Raw genomic sequence first — 20,484 nt, forward strand, 5'->3', positions numbered from 1 at the left:
GCAAGAAAAAGATGTGACCCTGGCATTTCAGGGAGAACTAAAAAAATGAAGGTCCTGGAGGAAGCACCAACGCGAGATGTTCATATTCCTAGTATATAGCCCCCAGAATTTCCCTGAGCCCTTACTTCTGGCTCTAAACGCTTTCTGAATTCTATGTGCAGCTTATTAAAGTTAGATAATGAAGTATAAGTCATATTTATTCAAGTCATCTCAATAAGAGCCCAAGCAAGTTAATATAAAGAATGAAGGCAGGAAAAGGTATGAAGGAAGGTGACTGCTACATCAAGAAAAAACTGCACAAATTCTGCGACAAGAAGAGGAGCCAGGTTAGAAGTCAGAAGCCAGTTCAGATAAAGCAGTTTCCACCCCACTACTTACTCTAGCCGGACCCCAGACCACCTTGAGGGATGAGATTACATTCCTTTTATAGATGCGCCACTTTCTTCCACTAATACAGTTAAGAATGCAGAACAACGAGTGAATCAACTATTGCTATTAGTGTCTATAGCTATGGAAACTTAATAAATTAACTCGCTTTTCTTTCTCAGTAAAGGAACTCATACCGTTTCTTCACAAAGCAAACGTGTTTCTCAAAGACTATATTAGAATTATTTTTCTTTAAAACTATTTTTATACATTTGGTTGCTAAAAAGAATTCTACGCTGATTATTTTTCTTTCCTTGTATGAATCTCATCTATTGGTAAGACCTAAAAGGTGTCATAGTCCAGAAAGCGAAATATTTTTAACAAAACTTTGCTTTTCCAGTATGATCTAAACATAAAATTTTGAAAAAACACAACTTATATTTCTCTCCTCCCAATTAAATCATGCTAGTCATTTAAATAGGTGCAACCAAAAATAAACAGCTCTTTAGTATATAAATAATATTTTATAGGAATTGGCAAGTAATTATGATAGCTATTAGAAATGTGTATTTTCCACAAGAAGTCGTGATTTTAAACAATTGTTCAAATGATTTATGCATGAAGGTTGTACATAGCACAAATATATACATTTGTATCTATAAGTCTAAAGAGGAAAAATCAAACTGGAAAACATCTCAAAATTATAAAAAAATCCCTAGCTTTGTGCTGTATTAAGAAAAAGTATAAAAATTATTTGGGAGGAAGAAAATTATTTCTAAGCATTAAATTTATAGACAAAAGCCCATTTTTTTTTTTTCAAAAGATTGGCTAGGAGAAATCTATAATGTTTTTAAAGTAAAAAGTGAACTGCTTATACTAACCAGTCTATACCCAATATTAATTCTTTCCTGCAGCGTATGCTATAGAAGATAATAAAACACTGATATTTTCTAGTTTCTCATTTCAGTCTGTTCCAGCTTTATCTTAAATCTTGTTAGTAACTGAAGTCACCCCAACAATTACACAACTTAACAACGGCTTCCCTGGGATAATTTGATCTGCTCCAACCACAAATTCCAATCCACATACTTTCTTCCACTATGGTTGTGTCTGTGTGTGTTTCATATACTTCTTATAAGGCTTTTAAAAGCAAGCTAGTGATTTCTCATTCGGCTCTCTACCACATAAACAGAATCACTGAGGAGCATTTTTATACATATAAAATTTCTCTAGGTATGTATAGAGTATATCTTAGTTTAGTTTCAAACGACGGTGAAAAGTATATTTCAATCATTTTACATTTCTCTTTCTTTGTCATTCTAACTGCTTTGTACCTGCGTCCCAAAAGGAATGCTTATCATTTGCTGCGTCCTCCCAGTTTTGGACAGTGGGAGTGAGAAATTTTTAAATTTGCCTGACTGAAGTGCTCTCTCAACCATTGCCTTGACACCAGAAGCCTGTTTTAACCTGCTCATGTTGGACCTTTATCACTTTACTGCCCCTATAAAACAAACAGGGCTACAAATGCACTGAACAGCCACCTTCAAAATGCAGCTTGATTGTGATTCATGGCAAAAAGCTGGAATAACCCTGTCAGGTCTCAGAAGCTTTAAGATAAATCGAATTGAACTTGTTACACATAAAAGCACCTTGAAAATGAATCATCTGCTAATTCAGTATTTTCTAATTACAATCACTCTCTTTCAGGGCATATAATTAATTTACTGAGTTTAAAAAAATAAGTCAGGATTACTCACACAGTCTTGAAGATGCAATGTCAGCTATTTAGGACAGAAACATCCAAGGCCGTGTTAGAACTCAATTACGACTACATATGCGTTAAAGCAGGAACTGGCAGGCCTCTGGACTACAGCAACTATAGGACTCATGCTTCTCGTACGCCGGGCTATAATTTATGAAACTGAGCCCCAGATCCAGCCAATCACTTAGCTCCTCATAACAAGTCTAACTGGCTCTGGAAAGCTGAAAGGGCTGCACTAGAACAACAAAGATGAGATAGTCCACACAATAATCTGCTTATCTGGAATCACTTTCCTTCACAAGACCAGGGAAAAATCACAGCTTCATTGACTGAAGAAAGGACAGATGGCCTGGGAAAATGCAACTACACCTGGAGCAAGATCTTCTCTGGCTTGACAATCCCAACCCTGCCGGCATTAAAGGACCAAGCTACCCCAGGAATCTGAAGGGCAATGACAGCAGCAAAAACCTGAGGTAATTGTCATCTTTTTATTTTTAGTAGGAGTGGTGCTGAGTTAAATTATATGCATTAAGTAGCTTGGGCAACTATGTATGCTTCAATTTTATTTTACCTTTTCCACTCTAATCCTTTGTAGACTTATTTGTTATTAAGTATGAGTAGAGGGAAGCTTAATGTACTTGAAATAAATTTGAAACCAAAACAATCATTTGTAGAGGAAAAGAGATCATTTTACAGAACAGTTTTAGAGCTATCTTTTTAGATGAGCAGCCTTTTCTCCCACCCACAGAAATGAGAATAAAGGGGGCTGAGGCAGGGAGGAGAGAAAAGGTGCTTCATGAGCACAACTAAATCCTTTTCATATCTTAAAGGAAATAAGTATGCTCAGAGAGTAAATTGGGAAGACAGATTGTTGTCCAGCTCCTCTGGCCCTTGGCACCTAGGCTACATAAGAATGTACCAGAATGTACCATATGGCACTGTTGAGGGAGATAATGATATAACAAAGTATTGACAGAGTCCCTGTGGCCCAGGTTTTTCTTGTTTTCTTGGCAATATTTTTTAGATTTCCCATTGCATTTTGAAGTGTTAGTTATACCAACTACTTGTTATACTGTACTTCTATACTTGCAGTTATTAAAGAATCCATGGAAAGCATTTTTTAAGTCAAAAGAGGTGACTAAAATAGAAAAGCAAAAAAAAAAAAAATGGAATTGACATACACGTATCCCCAACATCACACCCAGAAACAAATCCTTTCCAAATCCTCAGCAAATAGTATGCTTCTTCAACAAATTTTAAAAGCAATTGTAATATTAGCAACAACGACAACAAAATCTTTGTAATAAACTTTTAAATAACTAAATCAATCATTATGCTTTCAAAATGACAATAGACCTTTCACAATATTCAAATCATGTCAGTTTTATAAGCTCACAAAGGAAAAAGCTGGGAAGGGAGACTTGCTTTGTTTAGTGATGAAATATCAACAACAGTAACAAAAGAGACATTTATGCATTTTTTTGTTTGCTGTGGATAATTGACTGAATTCAACTTGAGATTTGACACCAAGAAGGAATACATAGCAGCACACAGAGAACAGAAAAAGTAATCCATTGGCAATTCCCCCAAGATTTGTTTTTTGAATTGTCCAATTTGTGACTAGCCAGGGAAGAATATTTCTGCTCTGTTTAAATTTTTATTTAATTAAATCTTTGTTTATTTGACAGTGCTGTTGCCTACAGTGACTATGTGAAAACTGAAACTTCTGAGGAAGCCAGGGTGTTAAAATTGTTGTTCCCTTTACTCAAAGGTAACATGGATTATATAGTCTGAAATGGAAAGCAAGCCCTTGTGGTAATATTGTCATTGAATCCTCAATACACAGGGCTTCTTGTTTCTCATTCCATTAATAAGATTCCATTAAAATTCCTTTAAGCCCGAATATTAAAATCTCCATTTTCAACAGACAAGACCAAGAACACTCTAAGTAAGGCATTTGTCATTTCACATGTATTGCTGTTCAGAAATTTTCCATAGGAAGATAGCTCCTCCAACAACGCTGAAGACAACCATCTCACCATCCAAGACAATAGTCAAGAACCATCCAGCAAGTCTTTGAGTTAGAAGCTTTCATGGGTTTTGTACATTCTCTGCTAACATGCAGCTAGATTACAGATTCTATCTCCTCGACCTTTATAAAAGGTTTTTTTCTTTTTTTTTGACTCAACTTCATGCTGTTCATCTGTCAGTGGGTAATGTTTACTTCAAAACACATTCATAATAAGAACTTTCTAAAAGACCAGCACTGCCTTCCCCCACTATAATCATAATAATCATAATAGCCTAAGGCATTTACTCTTACTTGGCAATTTTGGGGGGATTTAGATATTTCATGCCTGGAGATATCATATGGCAGGGAAAAATAGTCACTGAAACAAAAGAAGTATGATCCAACTGGAGCCGATTATGCTGCTTACATTACATTACATGCAATGGAGGAGGAAACCAAAACATACCATACTATAATTTTTTGCCTAAAATTACTAGTGCAATGTATTGGAGTCTGCTTATAGAGGGCATCATCGTCAGTTTAACAGAGCTTGTATTAGCAGATTCTAGCTAGAAAGACTACCTCCTGTCATCACCATGAACTAATATTTGTTGGCCGTCACATCAGGCACCGTCTAAGAAGCTCATGGTATACAAGGGCACCTAAACAACTGAATTCAGTTCTTACTCATTACCTTGATCTTAGCCTCACAGGCAATAATTAAGATGATCCTGATAAAAGAAAAGTAGCTCAAGAATGTAAACCCTTTTCTGAACCAAGAACTGTTAGCAAATCTCAAGTATCATCGCAGCTATGGTTGAGTGAGAAGTATCTCTAAACTTGGGCCAAAAATGATTTGTAGGCCCAAGTATGCTAATTTGTCTGGCCCTGAAGTTTATGTAGTCAAAGAAGTCACTCCTAAGAAAACTTTAAAGAACCTTCAGACCTACCTTGTTAGTGTGCCAAAGATTGACAGGGTTTTAACTCCATTCTGGGTGACATCGATAGATAGCCCCATTACTTTCACAGTGCTGTATTCTGCCCAAAGAAATCCTGGACCTCAGGACCAGATCGCTGGTAAGGAATGGCTGATAATTCAAATGCTGACACTTGGAACCAGCATCGTATGGTATAAACCCAAAGAGAAATAGCTGCTTAAAAAAATGTCAGAGAGAAAGTCTGCCTCACTTTAACAAAGAAAAAAAATGTAAAAATTTATTTAAATAAGATGACATGGGTACTAGAAATGTAAGTCTGCAGTCATTATAGGGATTAAGCTTGTGTTCTTGGTTCAGATAACAAAACACTTTTTCTGGGCACATAGACCTTAAATTCAGATTTGCTCTTGGCACATGGGGAATTTTTGGTTAGTAATTTTTGTTGTTTTTTTAATTCAATCTCTCCTAAGAATGTAAATGTCTAAAAACATACTAATTATGCATTTGACAAAAATTTAAAAAATATTATCCTTAAAATTAATATAAACAAACAACATTTCGCACTTATCTATTCTCAAAACTCTTCTAGGTAATGAAACCTGAATGGAAGGATCAGTTCTTCTATGACTTTACTCTTTGTCAAAGTTTCTCAAAAGCCAGACAACATATACATAACATATATGAAAACTGTCAATTATTTACATTTAATAAGAAAAAATTGGGAGGGTGCATTTCTAATATTTGAGGCTAAAGCCACCCCTTTGCTTCAAGCATTGTATAAGCATTATAATATGGAGTTTGAGAGCATAAACTCTGAGTCAGACTGCCCGTGTTTGAATCCCAGCTCTGATCCTTAACTGTGGGCCTTGGGCAGATTACTTAATAGCAGTATGCCTCAGTTTCCTCATATGTAAAATAGTGCCACACACGGTAACTACCCCCTGGGCTGGTGTGAAGATGAAATGGGTAATGCATGCTTAGAACTGAGCCTATTACATGGTGAGTATTCATTAAGAGAAAATTGTTATTATTATTATTATTATTATTATTATTATTAAGCTCATTTCAATAAATGTATACAATAACCAAAATAGAGGTGAATTACTAAACAGCCAAATACAGTGAAATATATCTAGTGACATCATAAACCTCATTTCAGGTAATATTTATAAGTAAGATTTTGTCTTCAGGCCTCTGAGATATTAGCTCAAGGAGGTGTGTTGGTCACTGTAAATTGCCAGTTTTCTGCCTGGTTATCTCTTGACACTTTTAACCCTGCCCTGCATTTGGTGTATCATACAAGGACTCTAACCTAGGACATGACACAGAGGGTATAATTGTAGTAGGAATGATTCCCGTGATAGTTAGTACAAAGTTCAGACTAATTTAAAGATTCTTGCATGAAAGCAAAAATATAATAATAATGGAAGTCATTAATTTTCAGTCATGGTATCCTAACCAGAAAAGACTCAAGGAGGAAAAATTAAGTTACCTATCATGAACAGCTATACTGATTATCCAAATACATGCACCACATCTAGAATTCATGCTGACTTCTCAACTTAAATATGAGAGAACACTGAAGATAATTATTTCCTCTCCTCCTTGTGATGGGGATTTTTCAGAGCAGAAAAATATTAACTGAGATTGCAACCAACACATCAAGAAGATGCAGAGACCAACAGTCTGCTTGGTGAGGAAACAGCCACCCTAGGGAAAGGACTAAGGACTTCTACACTCATTCATTCATCCATTCATTCGCTCGTGAATGGTCATGCCCCTTCTTATCTCCCTCCACTCCCACGGAAATTCCCACCAGCCACATTGAACTGCTCATAGTGCCTGAGGCAGCCTACTCTCTCTCACACAGCCATTTCTGTAGATGCGCCCTTCCATCTGCACACCCTTCCCCAGCTGTTACTTATGACCAAGCAAAATTCTCATCTTCACAGTGAACTCCTTCCTGGCCATGGAAGGTGATTATTCCCTGCTGGGTAAATTAATGAATCGCTAACCACATGAATTAGCACTAAAGGACAAATAACCAGTTGGAAAATTGGGGGACTTTTTCAGTTTAGCAAAATATGCTTTAAAATTGAAATTTGGGACACTTTCTAAAGATCCCAAATGAAATGAAAATTAAGCTAATAGTCCCATAGACAGACTTTTCAGTAGCTAGAGAATCATCTCTGGTCTTTCCCAACAAGTTGATAAAGAAATGCAAGGAAGCCTACCATGTCTGCTAGAAATTATTCCATATATGAAAACTTTTCATGGGGCCGGGCAGGGAGATGCATGAGCTAAGTCTCATTGTTCTAATTATCATGCTCCTGGCAAAGGAATGCAAAAGGAAGGGCGTCTCAGACTCGGGGGTAGGTTATCGCTTCCCCCTTCCCCTTATGCTGGTTCAGTTACAGAGATGGACATGACATCTCTCTCCTGACCCACTCATGCAACTGAGTCCTTGCCACCTGCAGCATCACTGCAGTCCAGACTTATGACTAGGGGGACAGTCACTCAGCACTAGACATTCACCAAAGGGAAGGAGATTGGGACGGGATAGAGAACTTTAGAAAACAGTGTGCTGGAAAGTAACCCTCAGAACTGTGACATAGATCCAGTTAGTCTTTAGCCCTCTCCCACTTCACCTCTGCCTTCCTTCCTGCAAAAAAAAAAAAAAAAAAAAAAAAAAAAATTGATGCCGATGCTCCCCAGCTTCCTCCAGCAAAGTAGCCCACACAGGGGCTTGTCCTCCCCTCTCATCACATGAATCCTTTTGTGTACCAACCCCCAAGCAGCTAGATTAAACCAGTCTGTGCCAATATGATCAAATGTTCGTTACCTTCTAAGTGGCACTTAATTTCTTTTAATTTTTATTTTTCAATTACCCTTGATATACATTATATTAATTTCAGGTGTACAACATAGTGATTAGACATTTATATAACTTACAAAGTGATCTCCCTAATAAGACTAGTACCCATCTGATACCATACATAGTTATTACAATATTATTGACTATATTCCCTATGCTGTACTTCACATCCCTGTGACCACTTTGTAACTACTAATTTGTACTTAATCTCTTCACCTTTTTCACCCAGCTCGCAATTTCCTCCCATCTGGCAACCATCAGTTTGTTCTCTATATCTATGAGTCTGTTTCTCCTTTGTTTGTTCATTTTTTTAAATATGACATATAAGTTAAATCAGATGGTATTTGTCTTTCTCTGACTTGTTTCATTTAGTATAATACCCTTTAGGTTCAGCCATGTGGTCACAACTGGGAGGATTTCATTCTTTTCATGGGCACTTCATTTTAATCGAGACTTTCTAGAAATAGAGCTGATAACCAAAGAAATAACCACATTGAACAATTCAGTTCCCTTGCAGCATGACAGCAAAATCATGCAGGAAACAGGCAGAGTTCCCTGGATCCTAGGAACCAAAACAGCATAGAAGCCACCTTCTCCTCACAGGCCTGGGCCAGCTCCACCTGCACAGCCCTGGGCCAAGGAAAATACTGTTGTTCACGCCTCCATGCAAGGCCACCACATGTAGTTGGGTAGCACACAGCTTGTACAATCAACCTCTCATAGCAGTTCACTGTCTTTGGTCCCCGAGCCTTGCCTCTCTACATCCAGAGCATAGCCACCATCAATCAAGAAAAGAATTCTCCCTTATATAACTCTTCAGCTATTGAAGTAGATACTTGATGCCTCAAAAGCAATTTGGCTATGGAGACACACTTGCAATCACTAGTAACTAAAGGACGCATAGATGGTGCCATGTCTCACAGTCCATAGGATTTTTTTTTTTATTTTCTTGCCATAATAATTTAAGCATGGAAATCAGAGGAGTGGGAAGAGAGCAGATTGCAATGGAATCCCATGTACAATATAAAATAATGCAGTGGCTCTTGAAATTCATGTGCTTCAGGATTACTAAAGGTACTTGTTAAAATGGTAGAGCCCTAACTCCCACTACAAGATGCTGAACCTGTAGGTCTATAATGGAGCCTAGGAATCTGCATTTTTCACTGGCACTCCTGATCCATGGACTACTCCTTAAGAAGCATCGAGATAGTGCTCACGATCCACTTAACACAAAGCCTGGCACGTTACAAGTGCTCAATACTTACTAGCTATAATTATTAAGAATCAGTGCTAATCCCAACTTCATATATTCTACTTAAACTTGACATTTTGCCAAGTGAAAATTGCACATGGGTTTGAAAGTGTGGTAGCAAGCCAGACCCGGTTTAATGCGAGGAATGAGAAATGAGAAGAGGGATACAGGACAGAGACAGTCTAATTTGTGTCCTTCTAATGATCCCAAAGCCTTTGATGAAAATTCTTGAGCCTGAATTACCACTCCCCATTCCAGAGTATCAATAGCTCTGAAAAGATAGCTCAGGAATATTTGAAACAGTTGTGTATGGACCAGAAATGTCCAAAGTAAAAATACCCAAAACACTGGCAATTTCATTTTTCTGTGTCAGACACTGAAAGCAAAACAAGGTTATATGCTTTGTAGGGCAAAGCAGGTCCCAAGTAATTAGGGAGCTTTTAAATGGCTGAGTCTACCAACATTAAAACAATATAGGGAAAGTCGATCTCAAACCTGATTGGTTGCTGTGCTTCTGTGAGTCTTGGCTATTCTGCTGAAGATGTGGGCTCACCACAGGTGGCTGGAGCTAACTGTGTCTACTTAACACTTAGGATCACTCTTCACAATAAATAGAATAGCCCTTCTGGAAATCTGTTTAATTTGCATGCTCCTGAGTATAGGACAAAGCTCTATTGTTTAAAAGCATAAATAGCAAACGCTTTGTTCTTCCAAAACAAGAGGGAAACTGTAGATCTATCCAAAATCACTTGGTCTTAAACTGTGTAAGGATGACAAGAATGAAATATTATTTTAGGCTGCCCAACAGCATCGGTCATTCAATCTCCTCTCCTGACTTCAGAAAACAATGACTCAATATGGCCTTTTTCTGACAGACTACAGCCTTAGGAAAATACTTTTCCCATATTTAAACCAACAGAAGCTATTCAAAGACCACTTAGTTTTCTTTCTTTGAAGCACGGGCATAGGAACACAGCTGTTTGTACTCATATAATGAAAGGAAAATAGAAACCGTGAATGATTTTTAAGAATCAAAGTATTTTTTTTACTCCATCCCAGGTGCTTCACATGTGTTTTTTTGCTTATTCCCTCAGTGACCTGTAAAATATTGATATTATCATCTCCATTTTACCAAGAGTAAGAGAGGTTAACTATGTTTCCTAAGGACACAGAGGTGATAAGTGGCAGAACTGGAAGTTAAATAAGAAATAAAGGAAAAGTAAAAAATAAGTAAAAAATAAAGTGAAAAATAAGAAAGAAAATAAAATAAAAAACCTCCCATATTTCCAGTAACATAATTTTATATAAATGTGATCGTTCGTTTCATAATCTGCTGTGTACCACTAAATATTTTCTCACACCATATGTAAAGCTCTATAAGGTCATTTTTATCGACTACACAGGATTTCCTGGAAGGTATTTACCATAACTGACTATGCCGGTCCCCCACTGATGAACATTAAAGTTATTTCTAAGTTTTCCCTATGAATAAGCTTTTGCAAATGTATTTTTACATTTATGTAGTTATCTCCTTAGATTAAGTCCCGGACTGAAAACTGCAAAGAGACTGTACATTTTACATTTCAGTACATATCACCCAACCACCCTCTGAAAGGTTGTATCAGGTAACTACTTGAGTGTGCCCATTTCTTCACACTCATAGGCAAACCAGGCTTAACCAATCATTTACATTTCTGCCAAAATGATAGGAAGAAAATGAAAGCATTATTTTTATTTGCATTTCTTTCATCATTAGAGAAGTTAGACATCTTTTCCTATGTACTGGCCTTTGCAATTCTTACAGAAATTAATTACTCCTATCCTTTTTTGACTTTTCTACTAGAGTCTGACTCCAAATTCATTGCAAATGCTTTCTCCTGCCTCTTGCTGCTTTTTCATTGTGCTAATGCATTGGAGACTTTGATCTCTAGCCAAGAAAACTTTGGCAGGGTGATTACTCAAGTTCCATAAAACTTGTTCCAAGGAGAAAAACTAGTTAAGTCTAGAAAGAATAGAAAGCCATAAACTTCTCCTCAGTTGTCTGTTTCAGAAATAGGTCATCATCCTCTGACTTTATCAGCAGTGTCTTATAAGAAACAATGACCTATTCATACTTGTTCTTTGGCAGAGAAAAATTTGGATAACTGAAGAGGGGCAAAGAACAGTTTAAAGGAACATCTCCAGAACTGAAGGCTGGAATGGAGGGAGAACATGAGGATGGATGGATGGATGGATGGACAGACGGACACACGGACACACACGGATGGACACACACACACGCGCACGCACACACTATCATATTCCAGGTGGAGACAGACCACAGACTCATAGATCATTTGTGCTGAGACCCAGGTTAGAGATGTTCTCACTCTAAGGAAACTGAGGCCCACAGACATAAAGTGACTTTGCTGAGATCAAGTGGCAAATGGCAGTCCCTTGACTCCCTGAGCAGAGCTCATTCCACTAGACAAAACTGACCAAAAGCAGATCATAGCCCATATTGAGTCTGTAGAGTTTAAAACACTAATTCCACCTCCCATAGTACCTAAATTATGTTGAAAGGCATTATGACAAAAGTACCCTCACATCTAGCCAGAAACTTATACACAGGGAGCCTAGACCACATGCTTGGCCAGCATCTTGGCTGCTAGTGTTGGCTACATCCTGACTGGCTGTGGCCAGCGGCTACAGGGACAATGTTAGGCTACCCTCTCGCTTCTCTACTCCAGAAAGAATGACTGAATTTGAAAACAAAACAGGGTCAATATCCGGCTTCTGTGGTAGCCAGCTTTTTTTCTTACAAATATCACTTGTATAATTAGCTTAGTTTGCGCATCCCTGCCTGTTCAGATTCAGCCAAATCTAGACTCTGAGTCAAAGAAAACTATGCACGGCCATGTCGTGACCCTGCCCTCCCAGATGGGCTTCTACCTTAGCACAGCAGAGACACAAATGTGGCTAAAATGTCTGACAGGAGAACTGGACAAGGGCTGCCTTGTCCTGTCAAGACAGGATAAAATTCCTGCAGAAAAATGCATGGATCAGTAGCCCCACATTCATCCTGCCAAAGTGACCAAAGACAGGTAGCCAGCCAGCTCTGCAGTGGCATTAGCACCTTGTCTGTGGTATTCAGGCTGATCCCATCTTGAAGTTCCTACCAAACCTAAAAGAAGGCTATATTCCACCCAGCACAGGTCCTTGGTGGGGCCTAGAAAGGCAGCCTCCTCCACATTTTCTGTACTCAAAAAGCATTTTTCTTAACTCGTTAGACATTCCATGGTCTAACAGAATAAATAATTCACACCGAGACTTAAAGAACAGCTGGATGAACAGTCTTGGGAAAAATGGCCTCGGATTCAACAGTGATGATTATTTGGGGCCAGGAGACACTCATGTAATCCTCACAACAACTTTCTAAGGTAGGTGTTTTTATCCTCACTTGATACATAAGGAAACAGAGGAAATAATAAGGAAGAGTTAATTTCTGGACTCACTTGATCCTTCTACAGAATTTTATGAACTTTTATTGTGACTTTGAGCAGTTCTTCCAAAAGACCAAGGGAAAAGAATGAAGTCTGTCTTGAATGTTAACCTGTCTTGAAGGTTTGTTCCTGGCTGCTGGACCAACTGGCTCCTCTCAGCTTTCTCTCTGGAAAAAAAAAGTGATCTCATGCTTGTGGCTCTCTTAGGGAATAGGATGTTTGCCACAAAAGAAAATTATTTTCAGAACTTAAATCTTATTTTAAGAGAGTCGTGTGGATTCCCAGCCATCTACACTTGGGAAGTCTGATGCTCCTGAATCAAAGATAGACTCTTCAAATAAATTTCAGCAACACTTTTGGTCATTAAAGACTCAAAAAATAAATGAAGAACCAGATCAGGGGAGTTATATTGGTCCAGGACGTTTGTGAACACATGACTTTTCAGCAGAGATTTGCTAATTCCTATGGTGTATTTCCCTCATCTCCTTTCAAGTTTTCCTATCAACTGTTATGGTTCCTGGGGTATTTACTTGCTGGCTCTGTAGTCTTGATGGATTACATGCAATAGGTTTTTGTTTCTTGAAACATTCCTTCAATTTAATTAACATATTTGCTCTTTTTTTCTCTCCAAAAAGGATCCAAAGAAAATAATATCTGATTCCAAGGTTGTAAGTGACGCCGTTTGGAAATATTTAAGATTACTCATATGCACCTTACACAAAACGACATTGAGAAAAATACCTAATTCCATAGATTATCCAAGAAGGTATCTGACTTGGTACTAAGCACCTATAGGAACTCAAAAAATACATATTAACTGATTTATATTCATCAGGATAATAATGATGATAATAACATGTATTTATAAGGAACTTTACTATTTTCAAAACGCTTTCAGAAATATCATTTTAAATAAACCCCAAAATCTCATGGAGGTCTAAAAAGGGGTTTTGTGAACCTATGTATTAAGATATATACCCTGGCTTTGCTACTTGTTAGCTATGTGACCTTGGGCACGTTACTGAAAGGATCCGAGTCTCAATTTTCTCAACCATAAAACCTGAATGGTAATTATTCCTTCCTTGTAGACTTGATGAGAGACTTAAAGGTAACATGTGCCAAAGGCATAACAGAGTACGTGGCACACGGCAGACATTTAGAAATGGAAATTATTGTTATTATAAACCAGAACTGATCAAATTATTCCCTTCTTACAGTTGAGGCAACTGAGGCTGGGAGAGATTAAATGATCCTGACCTTCACCAGTCACTACAGCCAATAAGGGCCAGACCTAAGACCAGAACCCAGGTTTTCAGCCCACCAAATGTAATAGTTCTCTGCTCTGTTTCAAAACCTGAAGTGTGAAAAGTAGAATTACTGCCAAAACAGGGGTGTTGATCTCTGAATCTTGAAAATAGCTGATCCATGCTTTCAGCAACAAATAAGGCAATTAAAATAAAACTCTGTCTTCATGCTAGTGTTGTCAATGGGAAGCAGATTTAATTCCAGAGACTCTCTCTCCTCGTTTCAATGCAGGCAAAATTTTCTAAGGATTCGATGAGTTTTATCTCGACCATCGCGTCTTTTTCCAACCTGCTTTCAAAAATTTATTAATTCTCACATTTTGGCATGGGTCCCCTGCCCTTCAACTAATGAATATAAATTCTGAACAAAACAGACCCAAAAGTAAAAGGAGCTTGCCATCTCAGGAATGCTGCTGGAGGTCATCTTGTTTAAATGTCAATTAAAATATGTAGCTGCCATCCAAGTAGATACAGAAAGTATTTTGGTGAATGCTGGATTGGGGGGTAAGGAGATTGGTGAAGTGGGGAGGGAAATAAAAGGTACAAATTAGTAGTTACAAAGTAATCATGAGGATGTAGAGTATAATAGCATGGGGAATATAGTCAGGGAATATAGTCACTATAATAACTATGTATGGTATCAGATGGGAATTGGATTTATCGGGGTGATTGTTTTGTAAATTATGTAAATGTCTAATTCCTGTGTCATATACCTGAAATTAATATAATATCGCATGTCAACTATAATTGAAAATAAAAAATATTAAACTGACAAAAAATGTTTACATTGATTACTTGTTTAAATGATAATATTTAGGCTATCTTGAGTTAAATAAAATACATTATTAAAACTTTTTAAATAAATAATAAAATATATAGATCATTCCAAGAAGCAGGAATAAAGATCATTTTAGGACCTGTGTGGCCTCTGACATGTGCCAGGCAGAACTTTTTAACTGCACCTTTTCAGCTCTAGAACTGATCTGTTCTAGAATATAGTTGGGAAGTCTTCTACTTGGAACTTATTTATAATAAGTTACTACATTCAGCATTATTGACAGTAATTTGAGATCTGCCTAAGATTAGGAAATTTTCAAAACCTTAGAACAAGAACAAAAATCGATGGTGCTCTCTGCAGCAAGCCTAAATGAGCTTCTGTGAAATCGCTAAAATAAACTACTAAAGTTGAGTTTCGCTCACACCTCCATATCTTTTTGATGCTGTTGATAGGATGTCTGAAGTACAGATAGCCATACTAGTATCAATTTAAACCCTACTGGACAAAAATGGGGAAAAGAGAGTTAGAGAACCCAGGACACTCCCTCCCCCAGTACGTGGTAGAAAACAAGTGAAAACATGACTTGATCGATAGACAGCATACTCTACCTGCTAAAAGAACACCAATGTTGTAAATATTTACTTGACACCCTGCCCAGTAATTTAGCCAATCACTGTTCAAAGTCGTGAGTAAATTCTCCTTCCATTTCTTTATTCTTGGCTTTATTTTCTTTGCCTTCCTTTTGTCCTTTTGCTTTATGTTCTCTGCATTGCTTCAGTATTCTTTATATTCCTTCCTTTATCTCTCTGTTCTTTGAAAGTGCTTTCAAAATAATCAAGTGCTATAAAAATGTACATTTGTAGCATTATTATTCTTATCATTTCTATTATTTATGTCAAGACATTATTAAATATCCTTTGCATTCTCACTATTGTATCTATAACTAGCTCCTCCAGCTTTTATCTTATCTGGTCTCCTGCAGATTTTTCAGAATATTGCACTACTTATTAATACTTAATTAATAAGTATTAATAATAGGAGCAAAGTTGTATATCTTTCTATTACCTATTTTTTTTTGCTCTGAAAGTATCCAGTGAGTTAAGGAACACGTTTAAACACCATCTACAGACAGGATTATTGTACCAAAACTATAGAGGAAATTCCAAAGATAAGAAAGACATGTTACTTGACCTTTGCAAGCTTAGAACCTAGGCAGAGTGACAAGTCACACAATGAGCAACTCCAGGGGACATCTATAAGATATACAAGTAACTAGAGTTCAAACAAAGGACCAAGTTTGAGTTAGCCAGATAGAGGTGACCATATAAGGTTTTTTGAAGGTGAACTTCATAAAAGAAAAGAAAGAGATGAGAAGACTAGGGGAATAAGGGCATTCTATTGACCCACCAATGTTATTAAATTTTCTTCTGTAGCCTTTTGCAGTCTCCTAGGGACTAGCTAGTTTTCTGATGCCTTTCTTATTTCTGTTCTGAATATGTTATCAAAAGCTGCTTTGGAAATTAAGAAAGCTCTAATATGTCTTACTTTATACAGTTTTTTTTGTTGTTGTGTGTATATGTCTGTGTGTTTTTCTACAGCCTGCTTCTCTAGTACTTTCAAGTTTTCCAGGTCTTTTTCAGTATGTATTTTTAGCATGACATGTGAAGCCAACATTTTTTAAAAAGCAGTTCTGTGGCATCCGCTGTTTGAGGCATGTGGTATAGCACAGCAGCCCAAAGACTTTATTCCAGCCCTCACCAATGCTCTAGGTTGTCCCTCAGTTTCATTCTCTCTGCAGAAAAGATTAAGTTACAAAACAGCCTCTTCCATATTGAAATGGGGACACCAAACCAAAATGATCTAAATTCATTCTGAATCTGTTAGACAGTTGATCAACATCGATAAGTTCCAAGTCTGGAATGTAATTGCTTCCATCATATTTCCCAACAGGTTCCACCTTTTTTTTCAAATTTATTAAACATTAAAGTTTACACAGTGACTTTTACTTGAAAATTAAAATTCATCATAGTAAGAAAAAAGGAAGGATGCTTTTAAATGAGCAGCCAATACCACAAGAGGTTCTATCTAATAATTGCATTTTTAATACTAGATAGGGTTTTAAACATGGACTGCCAGCAAGAGGGCTAAACGAGCCCTCCCCAACAAAAGCATAAAATACGTCACCTGTCTGCTTGTAGGAAACATGCGTTTTGCTCCAAAACAAAGAATGTAATGTCAAATTTAAATATCTAAATGGAATTAATATATATCTTACATTCGCACAAAGGTGTGCTTGATTCATCACCCCTGAAAGCTAGTATTTCTCGTGAAGGGGGAGAAAAAGGAAGAAAGCTCTGTAAGAAGGGAGACTGAGGCAGCAGGACAGAAAATCCACTTTTTCACATTATTTCCAAAGGCCCATGGTGGCAAGGGACACTTATAGCATTAGCATTATTTATCACCTTCTGTGCACAACATGAACCTTGTACAATTTGCATGCTTCTTTTCAATCAAATAAATTTAATAAAATCCAGTTTTCACCCATGCGACTGGATTTTTTAAAAAACGACATTGGGGTAAAACATTCATCTCACTGGCTATCTCTTTCTCTACCTAGCATAGTCTTTTGAATGGAGAATGAAGAGCTCTCAACCTCAGAAAGCATATCAAGATACATTTCCTCCACTAGGAGACACTAAGCTGAGCACTCTATAATAGTCATGGGTACTTGCACACTGCAAGCCAGTGTCACATTTGCCAGTTCTTTTCATCATAGGCTTGATTTATCACACAAATTTTCAAGGCTCAATCCTTATGGGTCTACCCTGGAGCCAACTTCAAAGCCAGATTTTAGATTTATGGAAATGAAATAAGCATAGCACTTCAATTATAAATATCTACTTGAATTCCAATTTATACATAGAAAAGTTCATCCTGGAAATCCTAGCCTTCTCTTTCGACTCATAGACTCTCCAGATTTGGTCCTTAGCTTTTCTTTCAAGGTGTCATTTTAATTTGATCCTGCATGCCCACATATATAAATCGAGTTCTACCATTTTGTCTAATATATTTATCTCTTTACTAGTTGGCAGATTTTGAGAGATATTGAAAGTCACCCTGCCTGGCTTGGAAACAGCCTAGCAGCAGCTGGAGAACCCGCAGAGCCAGCCCAATTTGCATCATCTTCATCAAAGCTTTCAAAATATGGATGTCAGCCTGCTGGTACCAAAGTGAATTAGGGCATCCTCCTCCTGAGAGCATACAGTCTGAGCCCAGATATCAAGCTCTGAAAGGTCTCTAAGCAGAGACAGGCCAACAGGCTGCAGCATTACTGGAGTGCCTGCTTTTATGGAGGAGATAGGAAGTGACACTGTTCCTGACCTGGAAGAATAGAACATGTATTCACACACACACATGCACCTACATGCACACACACATACACTCTTACTCCTGATATGGGGGGAAATACTTGTGAAATCCCTAAAAAAATAAAAAAATTTTCATTAACACAAAAGTACTACCAAGGCTCTGAAGAGACTATTCTATAAATATTTGGAAGAGACTATTCTATAAATGTTTCTACCTTCTACCCTCCAAAATAAAAAAACCAGAGTAAAGAAACAAGAGAAAAAGGGGGAGATGGGGTGACTATATGAAACTGAATAGTGCGCTTCATCTCCCCAACAGATAAGAAGAGGAAAAGGTTAATACTGCCAAAGAAAAGCAGACAGAATTTAAATTAAAAAGAAAAAAATAAAAGATCAGTGAAAGAATAAAAAGAAAAAGGAGAGGAGAAAATCCACAATTGGAAAGGGGGCTAAGTACAAAGGTTTAAGCTGAAATGATACCATGGGAAGAAAAGGGGCTTGTAACTGAACAAATGTGAAATAACTGAGTTTCCATTTTCATCTTCAGCCAAAACAAGTGATGAGATCTTTCGAAATGCAGAAACTAAGAGAAAAGAACAGGACTTCCTTTAGGTAAAACATAGTTCAAGGAGAATGAATGTTACTTACCATTTTTTCTGATTATAAAAATATATAGTCATTTAAGAAATTTGAAAACTACAGAAATAAAAAAATACAAAAGGAAAGAAACACCTATAGTCCCATCACCAAGAGATAACCTCTCTTAACATATATTATTCTGGTCACATATATACAACTTGTGATTACACTACATATTTGTGATTTTTTGCACATTGTGCCTTACCATAGACAGTTTTTCATTATAGTATATCATTTTTAAAACAACTTTTAGACATTTGCTTTGATTTTTAGTTTTCGTATTTTGAACAATAATGCTGTAAATATTTTCATACATAAATGTTTGTCCGAGTTTCTAATTACCTCCTTAGAATAGATTCTTAAAGGGCATATTTGGTACCTGGTTCAAAAGGTGTCAAATGTATTTTATAGAAATTTTATACTAATTTTTTCTGCCATTGGCAGTATAAGTAGGTTTGTTTCAACACACCCATGCCAATAATGAGCATTTAAAAAAATCCTTTACTAAACTGGTAGAGATGCAAAATACAATGTCAAAAATAACCCTAACCCAGTTTACTATTCACTATTTATTTACAAAGTCAATTTCTGAATATGTACGGAATACTTAAACTTTTTAGAATCATGAGTTCCTTTGAGAATCAGATGAAATTAATGAGTCTATTGGAGCTCATACTTGAACAACCTCAGACTGACTTCACATCAGATCTAAGTGGAATTTCTGGAACATAAGCTCATTTGTAAGCCTAGACCCCAACAATTAATTTAAACACATAGAACATACATGGTTTAATGGGAAAGGACTCAACTTGAGCCATGGGACTCAGTTTCTGGTTCTAGTTCTATGTCTAAACATACTTAGGTTCTTATCACACTCTAGGACTTCTTCGCTATGTAAAACCCTGGAGCTCTAAAATAATGTCAGCCTTCACTGACATGTTGTAGAAAACTGCTCGAAAAATAACCGTTTCATGGTTATTTTCTGTACCTTGGCTGGGTTCCTTGATATATTCTGAAACAGCCAGGCCCTTCTCTGATTCTCTTTGACATCTGCTCCAGGAATATAAAGCAATGTCAATACCATTGCTTGCACATATCTCCTTGCCTTCCATGGAGGACTGGGGACTCCTTCAGGGTGCAAACTGGGTCTAACACAACTGTGTCTGACTTACTTGACATTTTCACTAGTAAAGTTCTGCTAAAATAAACCAACCTAAACAAAAGAATAGAGTGTCTTCCAAAATTAAATAAAAGTAGCTTCGTTTTGTTTGAGTTGACTATAATTCTACAAAATGTCTAAATATGCGTAGTCATTAGCCATCTTCTCAGCTTAAACAAAATGTTCATACAGTTGATTTTTGGTATTCATAGCAGTTTTGTTCTACTAAGTCAGTGAGAACACTGAATTCATGAATACTGAACCATTGCTCTCGAAAAAATACAGAGTTAGGTTCCGGAGAGCCTCTGATCCCAACATTTTCATCAATCAAATAATATATCACCATGTTTTATGTGTGTTTCTGTTTAAAGAGATATATTTTACTTAATATATATTGTCAATCCATTAACATTGAACTCATAGCCAACAGCTCTGTAACTCATGCCTGAACAAAGCTTATCTAACGCATGTATTTTCTCCCTAAGGCACATCACAGCCTTTTTGTGCTGAGGTACATTAGACAACACTTCAGCACCACACTTGGGGGTCC

The 20,484-nt window shown here is 37.1% G+C and overlaps 1 protein-coding gene and 1 long non-coding RNA gene across 5 annotated transcripts in view; one reads left to right on the forward strand and one right to left on the reverse strand.

Moving 5' to 3' along the window:
* Window positions 1–2,243, reverse strand: part of PDE4D (phosphodiesterase 4D) — a 1,171,348-nt gene extending 1,169,105 nt beyond the window's left edge. The window contains exon 1 of the mRNA XM_039870226.1: window positions 2,124–2,243. The gene's annotated coding sequence lies outside the window, so the exon portion shown is untranslated. The remainder of the gene's footprint in view (window positions 1–2,123) is intronic.
* A 131-nt stretch (window positions 2,244–2,374) lies between these two features.
* LOC120608286 (uncharacterized) lies at window positions 2,375–18,270 on the forward strand. Of its 4 annotated transcripts, none has more exons than XR_005654366.1 (3): window positions 2,375–2,601; window positions 11,333–12,623; window positions 17,854–18,270. It is a non-coding gene; the product is annotated as an uncharacterized LOC120608286 (long non-coding RNA). The 4 variants fall into 4 exon arrangements; XR_005654367.1 differs by lacking the exon at window positions 17,854–18,270 and adding an exon at window positions 3,817–3,899 and having other exon boundaries at window positions 11,333–14,646; XR_005654364.1 differs by lacking the exons at window positions 11,333–12,623; window positions 17,854–18,270 and adding exons at window positions 3,817–3,899; window positions 10,299–11,324.
* Window positions 18,271–20,484: the final 2,214 nt, after the last annotated feature.

This window comes from Pteropus medius, unplaced genomic scaffold (assembly GCF_902729225.1).
Source record: "Pteropus medius unplaced genomic scaffold, Ma_sr-lr_union100, whole genome shotgun sequence".
NCBI classification, from domain to species: Eukaryota; Metazoa; Chordata; class Mammalia; order Chiroptera; family Pteropodidae; genus Pteropus; species Pteropus medius.